This window comes from Anas acuta, chromosome 8 (genome assembly GCF_963932015.1).
Source record: "Anas acuta chromosome 8, bAnaAcu1.1, whole genome shotgun sequence".
Taxonomy (NCBI): Eukaryota; Metazoa; Chordata; class Aves; order Anseriformes; family Anatidae; genus Anas; species Anas acuta.
Genome location: NC_088986.1, coordinates 8,034,937 through 8,044,194, shown reverse-complemented (window position 1 = coordinate 8,044,194; position 9,258 = coordinate 8,034,937). Strand labels below are relative to the sequence as shown.

The 9,258-nt window shown below is 44.2% G+C and overlaps 1 protein-coding gene across 7 annotated transcripts in view; it reads right to left on the bottom strand.

Annotated features, from left to right (window-relative positions):
• The window catches only part of BEND5 (BEN domain containing 5), a 924,018-nt gene that overhangs the window by 287,452 nt on the left and 627,308 nt on the right, over window positions 1-9,258 (bottom strand). The gene's annotated exons all lie outside the window — the stretch shown is intronic.

The following is a 9,258-nucleotide window of genomic DNA, read 5'->3' as shown; positions in this document are numbered from 1 at the left end:
ATCAGTAGCTATTTAAACAGCATGTTACCCATTGAAAATTTTGCACAAGGAGCGCCCTCGTGATAGGACATGCTGGAGAACTCAGAAGCAGCTGCAGGATAATTTATTTTTGATTTGGAGTCCTCATCCCGTGTAACAACTTTAACTAGTTTCTGGATGATTGACCAGCTTCATCCATCAAATGATTCAGAGAAAGATAAAGCCACACTGGAAGTGTCACTACAGATTTGTTTTTCTTTTTCCCTTTGCTCATTTGCAGACAAGAAAGGAAGAGCTTTTCTTCAGTCTTCATTTGTAACAGCAAATATGCATACACACATAGATGTTTGCTACAGAAAGGTCAGAGGGAGAAAAAAAGCAAGACTCAGAGAACTCAAAAACCTTCAAGAGAGCTGGACTTACAGAACTACAGTCCCCAGACTTTCACACGCTCATGGAGGAAGAGAAGAGGCATGGACTATCCTGCCCCTCAGTGATGGGGCAGGTTGGCTGGTTTGAGATTTTCTATCAAAACCAGAATTCCAAAATCATTGCCACCAAAGAAAGAGAAAGTGAAAAAAAATCTGTTCTGTTGGGATTTTGTTTCGGGGAGGTGAGTAGGGGGCAGGGGTTAATTCTCTTAAGCAGTTATATCTGAGTGAGAGCAGAGGCTGTGAAGCTCACTCACCAGGCCAGCACCCACACATGCTTTTTTCAAACCATTCAAGAGTGATTAAGATGCTCAAAAGTAGCCCCACACCTCAGCCAGTTGTTTGCAACTAAGATACGGTCCAATTTCAATTATTCCACTGATTGATCTTTCAGTGATAGATTTTCAAAAGAACCTAATAAAGAGAAGTGTCCAGTTCCCATTAAAAGGTAATGGGATTGATACCTAATCTGTTTAGGATCCCCTGAAAAATCTAGTTAGAATTAATCTGTGGAGAAGCTTCACACTTTTGAGACTACAAGTTAGTAGAATTGACTATTCCCACGTATAAATCTGACGAATGCTAAATAAGATGCTCCTAAAGCATCTGTCCATATGTCTCCGTCCTGGGCAATACCATCCATTCTAATTCAGTCCTGGACCTGTGCAATAGAAATACCCTAATTTCCACTAACCATATGTTAGTTTTGCCATATGGAAAAAATATGCAGTAATGAGAGTGGTGACAGAGCCAGGTTCCTTTCCATATGTAATCTACAGTAAAACAGAATTAAACCCGGGTCTCTCCACAGGAGGAAGCCAGGTACAGCCCACTTACATCCCTGTGGGGAGAGCCCGAGTTGCCTAGCAAACACGTTGTAAAAAGCTCTCACACGTCTCCTTCAATGGGATGAATACTCTGCATAATTATCTTATAGTACTGCGCCCTATACAAAAGCCTGGTTGTGTGCCATGAGTACTAAGACTTCAAACTGTGAGTGAAAAACTGAATTATTTGGTATTACTGAGAATGCCATTCTTACAGAAATTCAGCACTGTCTTGATGGGATTTTATCAGCATTTCAGCAAAAAGGATGCATCATTTATGCAAAAAGTAAATCACAGTTATAAATTTATGCCTTTCTGATGTTAAGATGCTAATAGGCATGAAGCAACAGCAGAGAGAAGCAATACTGGTTACACAGCTTGGGAAATAGTGAATATTTGCCCACCTTTGCCCAACAGAAATTCACAGGCAATACTCTGCCGGTCACGCCGGCACGTGCTTATTTCCCTGGAGAGTGGAAGCTCTGCAATCAAGGGGGAGAAGTAAAAATCTGAGGAAAAGGCTTGGCAGGTCCCCAGTTACTCAGCTCAACTCCCCAGCCCCACCGCTTCACTTCATAGCTCTGCAGGGATGATTATCCCAGGTTAAAAACAAGCCCAGGGGACAGCTCCTCTGAGCTCCGGGTCTCTGCCCCCAGCCCTCAGCAGTACAGCAGAGGAAGGGCAAAGCATGGGAGTGGCTTGGTCCTGACCTTGTATTAGCACAGCTCCCCTGCCTCAATCAGGGCTGCTCTCCGAGAAACGATTTCTCTCAACCAAGGACCAAGAGGCATAAATTTTCTGCTCCTGGGCTGGACTAATTCCTTCCCTCTGCATGGAAATCTACGTCTCCTGATGGAACAAAGCTTCCTCCTTCCTACCATGGGTGCCTCCGAGCAGATGGTCATATGTTCCCTATTCTAAGTGCTGATACAGCCCAGAAAGGTTATCTAATTACAGAAACAATACTTATTGGATGCACTAATGCTTCTGCAATTTTAATAGCAATATGATAGCTAGGATTTATATTATTTTCCCTTTCTGATTAATTATTTACACAGAGACAAGCTGAGATTATTAAGTACGTGTGTGCCGTGCCAGGCTGCAAAGACATTTGAAAAAAAGAAAAGGAAAGATACAGACTTTAAACTTTTGGAAAACAATCCTCTGAGTGCTTCCAGATCCCGTGACGCAGTGCCCTGCACCACAGCTACTGGTACGTTGGCTCAGAGCAAAGACTTGACCCGGGACATTACAGATAATGCTCTGACTTCCTAGTTTGGTAGTGAGCTACAGTAGAGAAAGGAAACTTTCATGTCAACATGTCAATCAAGGCAAGCTGTGTTTGTCTGCAAACCTAACAAAATGCCACACAGGAGCACACGACAGCTGGGGAACATCACGTAGCGCAGGCAGCTCCCGAGGACTGTTCACCTACTCCCCACGCGGCATGTCCCCCGAGGTGCCGGCTGAAAGCAGGAGAGAGCCTGGGAACAGCCAGGACTGCAGGGAGACACTTGTCAAACACCCAGCCGATTTCAAAGCACAGCCATGAGCTCTCCAAGTACACTGAACTCTGTGGGAAGCACACATTTTTCCCCTTTTATTAAAAAAAAAAAAAAAAAAAAAGTCCAATGACTTCTGTTTACAATGTATCATCTTTTCCTAAGATCAAGTAGTTATTGGAGATTTACATTTATTTTAATAGATAACTCAGATACTTATTGCTAAAGTAGTAATATGGAACCTGGCCAGCTGTTCAGGTGGGATGATCTCACTTTGAATATTTCATTAAAGAGAATCAAATGAGTCCAAGACACTCTTAAGGCTTTGGATAAAATTCTGCTAGTTTATAGAAATCAGAAAACTGTAGCCACTGTAACCATTCAGACGGAAACTTGAATAAATTTCTGTTTTATAACTGTGCAAATTCCTCTGCATTTGTTTATCATTCAGCATACCAAAAATCACTTTGTTAACTTTCTAAAGTCCAGATGTTTATAGGCAATAGTGCTGTTATCCTCCTTTGCTGTGGTGGTGAAATTAAAAGAGGAAATTCCTAAGGAGGAAAAAGACAAATCTTTATGCTTTTGTTGTTACATTCATTCATCCTGGAAAGAAAATAAGCCTATCAAGTTTTAATCAGCTGGCAACTTTGCTTTGATTTGTGAATAACAGTTTTAATAAGAGATATTTCACAGCACAGAAGACTCTATGGTGCAGAATGCCTCACAGCCTCCTTTTCTGACTGGGAGTTTGTGGTCATTTAAAATAAACACACACACAAAAAAAAAAAAAAAAAAAAAAAAAAAACAGAACCACCACAAGCCACCCCATCCAGGCTGATGACAGCTTCCACCCCATCCGGGCTGATGACAGCTTGAGGGATGGGTCAGAGAAGAGGATGAAGAAGCAAGTCCTAAGAAAAAGGGGCTCTAAACAAATCTAATTGATGTGATTAAATTATCAACATAACCTCACAGGTCAGGGGAGAAAAGCAGGAGTCTATGAGACTTAGCAGGGCATGCAGCTCCTCCTCACATCTGCTTTCATGGCATCACATGTGGATTAAGTAAATCACTCCAGGCATAAATTTACCATAGAAGATGGAGGAGCACAGGCTGATCTGCCCTGTCCATCCCGCTGCAGCCACAGCAGGGGGGGGTTCTGCCTGCAGGGACAGTGACACAGGCAATCTCCTCATCCCTGGCACTGAAATACACATTTGCCACTAATTCAGTGCCCTGAGAAGAATCGCATGGGGTAATGGCCCAGGTCTGCATAGCACACCCCTGAAGAGGGAAAGATTTATGGGCAGAAATGTCTATGCATCACACCAGCAGGCATGATCCTGGGTTAGCCATGGAGCCACACTGCAGCTGTAGAAGGAGCCTGGATCCACACCAAGGCTGGCTGCAGAAACACGGACTGAGGGCGAATCACAGCTTCTGCAAGGCCTGCGGGGAAATGAGCAGCTGCTGGAAAGGAGCAAGAAAGGGGCAGATTCATTTAGCTGGGCACTGCAAGTGACACTCCTGGAGGCTTCCTAGCCTTGGGTGGTGGGGAAGAGAACACATGCCAAGGTCAAAAGAAAAGCAGAAATCATAGAATCACAGAATTGTTTGAGTTGGATGGGACCATCTAATTCAACCCCCCTGTCATGGGCAGTGACACCTCCCACTAGACCAGGTTGCGCAAAGCCCCATCCAGCCTGGCCTTGAACACCTCCAGGGATGGGGCATCCACAGCTTGTCTGTGCAGCCTGTTCCAGTGCCTCAACACCCTCATAGTAAAGGATTTCTTCCTAATATCTAATCTAAATCTACCCCCTTTTTGTTTAAAGCCATTCTTCCTTGTCCTATCCCTGAATTCCCTGACAAAGAGTCCTTTCCCAGCTTTTGTGCAGGCCCCCTTCAGGCAGTGGAAACTTTTTTTAAGGTCTCCCTGGAGCCTTCACTTCTCCAGGTGGAACAACCCCAACTCTTTCAGCCTGTCTTCATAGGAGAGCTGCTTCAGCCCCTTAATCGACTTCATGGAAATACTCTTGGAAGTGTCTATGCCTCTGTGATGTCTGCAGTCTTGCTGCAGTGATGTGGGCATTGAGCACCATCTTCCTTGTGCGTGTCCCCCTCTATCCTCTGCTCCAAATCTTGCCCCCAGTCAGGAAGGGGCAGGAGCCGTGTCTCTGCCTGCCAGCAGAAAGGGTAGATCAGGTGCGGGTTCCCCTGCCTTCTATTTTCCAGTGAGAATTTCACAATAGAGTAAATCTCAGGTAGCAACAAGGCCTGCTGCGTAGGGAAAAGCCAAGTATGAATAAGAAACCGTTCCATCATGCTGTCACAGAAAGCAAGTTCCCTGGGGCTTGAAGGAAGGCTGTGCCTTAAACGATTTGCTCTTTAATGGGCTTTTTCTCTGCAATCAGCATGTGAACTTTAAAAAACCACTGGTTTGGTTTCTGGAGTGTGTAGTCCTGGGCCCGACGAACCCACGCAGCTCCTGGCTCCCAGCACACTGGCTGCCTGATTGGCAAGCCTGCCATCCAGAGCTGCCGGGCACCTTCTGCATTATGGATTGTATGTAAAATAATGTGCTTCTGATTTTAAAAAGATTTTTTTTTAAGATGCTATTGACACATCACCTGCCTAAAAGCCAAAAAGATGCATTTTTAGAAACAGAAATATAAGCAAAAAGGCCTGCAGAAGGGGCATACTGTGTGTCATCTGCACATGTACTGCTCCAGAGCCAGATGAGCCCCTCTAAAACCAGTGGGATTAGGGTGGGAGCAGGGGCTCCATCAGGGCTAGTGGAAGTGGAGGGTGAAAGCAAGCTGCTGCTCTTACCCCTCTGCAGAGAGGGGACTGGGTGGAAGGAGGTGGCAGAGGGGTGCTGCTCAGCCAGCTGCAGGTAGGTGGCCATCACCCGATGCAACCAACATCGTGCAACAGAGACTGGTAGGCTTTGCAATGTCCAGAGGTAAGTGCTGGGTTTAGGTGCTGTTGTCAAGAAAAAGACATCTGCTAGCACTGTCACACCCTCAAGACACCTTCAAAACCTCACCTCCATGAAAGGTAATGATTCAGCCTCCAGCACACACCCAGGGCAGTAGAGATGTTGTCCACTAGGTTACACAAGTTGCCTTTGGTGGACACAGAACTGACCCAAGTCCCCAGCTCACACCTTGACAGCTAGACTAACCTTTTTCTAGCTTGTGCTGTGGTCTCCCACATCGATTGCTTCCTGGTCTCTCTCTCCAAGGGCCCAATTGCCATCAACATTTCTTATCCTCTAGTGGAGTTACAGAGGACTGATGCTGAGCAGCAGCTTCTAACCCCTTCTCATGAAACTAGCTTAGTCTTTGTTGCACTGTATTTACTTCTGTTTTCCAATACTAAGGAAAAGCAAACAATGTGGAAAACCTTTAATTTCACATTTTCCCCCAGCTGGTAAAAACGATAGCTAGATATGCACACATCAGTATAATCATCTCCTAAACAAATGGCACAATGACAAACCGAGGGGGCGGGGAGAGGGGGAGCAGAGCACAAGCTGGTGTTTTCAATTTAGAAAGTATGCATTATTTACACTGCCATTATTCCACTCAATTTGAGTTCACGCTTTAGTCCTAATTTCAGTATAATCAAAGTCAATGAATATTTAATCAGCATTGCTTCCAGAAATTGAGTAATGCCATTAACATAATGTCCCCAGGACTTCAATGCCGATTTTCCTCAAAAGCACGGGACTTCCACTCTTGCTGCCCTTCCCCCTTTTGCCCTAACCAGTTGAGGCTCTGCTCTCCACCTTTGCTGGGTTCAACAAGGTGAAACCTGTCCAAAATGCAGGGAAGGGGAAAGCCATTTCCCAAGCGCAGCGATGTCTCGCTGCCCGTTTTGATTCAGCCCCAGGATAGTTAATGAGAGCCGAGCGTTTCACTCCAGTGTGACTCAGTGTGGAGAAGCGTCCTAATAACAATAATCCATTTGCACTTCTGAAGCACCTTTCAACAGAGGGGCTCGAGCCATTCTGCAAACATTAATTAATCCCTTCCGCTCCCCTGCAAGGAAGACACTTATTAATGCGATAGCTAATCTACAGATAGGAAAAGCGGAGCAGGACGAGGTTAAGTGCCTAGTTTACAGCCGCCCAGGAATCCAGTGGCATTTGGGGTGGAGGTTTGGAGCTCCGGCTGGCTCCAAGTTTCATTTTCTAACCAACAGACTGTGCTGCTTCACTAAAATATGATCAAGAAAAGCAGCAGTACCTATGAATATTTATGAACAATACAAAATTACAGCATAAAAAATTGTACAGACATTTCAGAGCTGCTAAGTGATGGCTCCAAAGCTGTGCCTCTATGTGCACAGAGCACTCAGCAGTCTGTGCACACATGCCCCCTCCAGTGGGGCTGCATCTAATCTATCATCTTTTCTAACATGACTATCACTGTAATATCTCAGCAATGCCTTCAGCTGAAGACCTATCACAGCTTTCCATCTATCTGGGCTAGCTTATAAAGCTTTTCTCTGTGGTGCCAGAAAATCTGTGGGGCATATGTTTTTAAATACTGGATAAATTCCCCACTTTCCCTTCCATAAATCTAGCTAGCATCTTAGTGCATCCTGCATCAGTAATGAACCATCTCTTGTTCTCCCATAAAATTAGAATTAATCCTTATGTATATTAATAGGGAAGAAACAAAGTTCAATTTTGTCCACTCAACACATGCAACTGGGAAATCTGAGGTTACATACAGAAAGTACTTTCAAAGTTATTCTAACCTGATTTTTAGAGGCTTTTGGCAGTTTGGGATCATCATGCCTTTTCCAGGAACAATTTCTCATTTCGTGTCAGTTCCTACTGCTCCCCCCAAGGTTACCTGTTTTCAGATCTAACAACTGCTCTGATGAGGCTCCAACACAGCAAAGGCTCACAGCAAGGCAGGTGCCCTTTTCGGTAAGGAGCTTAAGGATCATCTGAGAACTGCTGCAGATTTCTGGGTTGTACTTGTGCACATGGTGTATGGAAAATTTCAAGTTCCCAACTCTAAGAATGGTTTTAAGAAATATTTTCTCTAAAAGTTTCACGAAGTTTTTGAAGGTTGAAACCAGTATTGCAAATATTAGATTATTTTGCTGAAATACATCTGGTTGTGGCCAGCTCTAGTGTAATCTTGCCGGCAAGGCAGTGCATTTGGGTCTAGGTCAGTGAGAATAAAATAAGCAGCATCCAACAAATTTACTCTCTAGCTTTATGCAATTTTTCTGATGTGGGCAAACATGAAGCTCTAGTTTACAATTATTTTCCAATTATTAAATCTTCTCTACTCATCTGAAGGTTTTTCTATTGTAGATGGAACGGATGAAATAAGTGATGCAATTGGAGAAGGGATGGAGGAGTAAAATGTAGCCCTGAAGAAGAAACAAGGAATGATTTTCCTTGAGCAGGACTGGAGAGACATTTGCAATACTCTGAAAAAATAAAATAAAATTAGGAAGACTTGGTCAGCTCATGTCAGCAGTAAATAAAAGCTTGTAAAGATGGCACTAACCTTCATGCAATGAAAGCCCCCCGTACCTCAGGGAAGCACCTCCATAAGGTCACATAGCATTTTCCTAACCTGTCTTGCCCTTAATGACAATTATTTAGAAGTCAGAAGCTTAACGGTTCTGTTTAAGTGACACATTCTCCTGCCTGTTGAATAAGGTTATCTCAGCCATGCTCCACCAACAACCTCTGACACCTCCCTGATTATCATAATGGCTTTAAACATTAGCCTTGGAAAACACCATTACCACCCTGTCTGAGAGCAAGGCATCACAGCACTAGATGTGTTTCACAATGGAATGAAAAATGGTGGTTCTGCCCTGGAAAATACCAAATCTGTTGACTCCAAGTGAAAACCAGGTACTCCGACAACATCCAGAGGTACTTCCCTTTGACAAAGAACAAAATAGGCATTGTGCAAGTCCAGGCTGCAGCTCACCAAGATCATCTGGGAGGGCAATTGGCTTTGGCAGCAGTGTCAGGGAGCGCATTTCACAGTGAGCTTCCTGACAGGCAGAGGAAGAGTTAAGCCAGAGGGTGGGGAGGGAAGCTAGAGGATTGCCATAACATATCATCAGTGGGACTATTAATAGGGTACAGGTTATAACTTATTCATGAACTTCTGCACTTTTCACTCCTGCAGTATGGCAGGGTAGCAGAGGAACACTTAAGAACGACACTACTAATGCACCAAAGAGAAAGGAAACACATTTCTGATGCTGTTGCACATTAAACCTATATAATATTCCTCAAGACTATATCAGATCAGTCAAGAAGACACGGATACTACAGTTAAAAGATTTGCCCTCAGCACATCAGTACCCCCTCTGGGTTTAGAAGCCTTTGGCAGATACAGAGAACATTAAATCTTTTAATCTTGGGCATACTTGCATAAGTTGTTGTATGATTCCTGTTTCAGCAAATACTTGTGGGCATTGTCAGGCTCAACATGCATCACTTGTCTGTCTGGGGCCCATGTC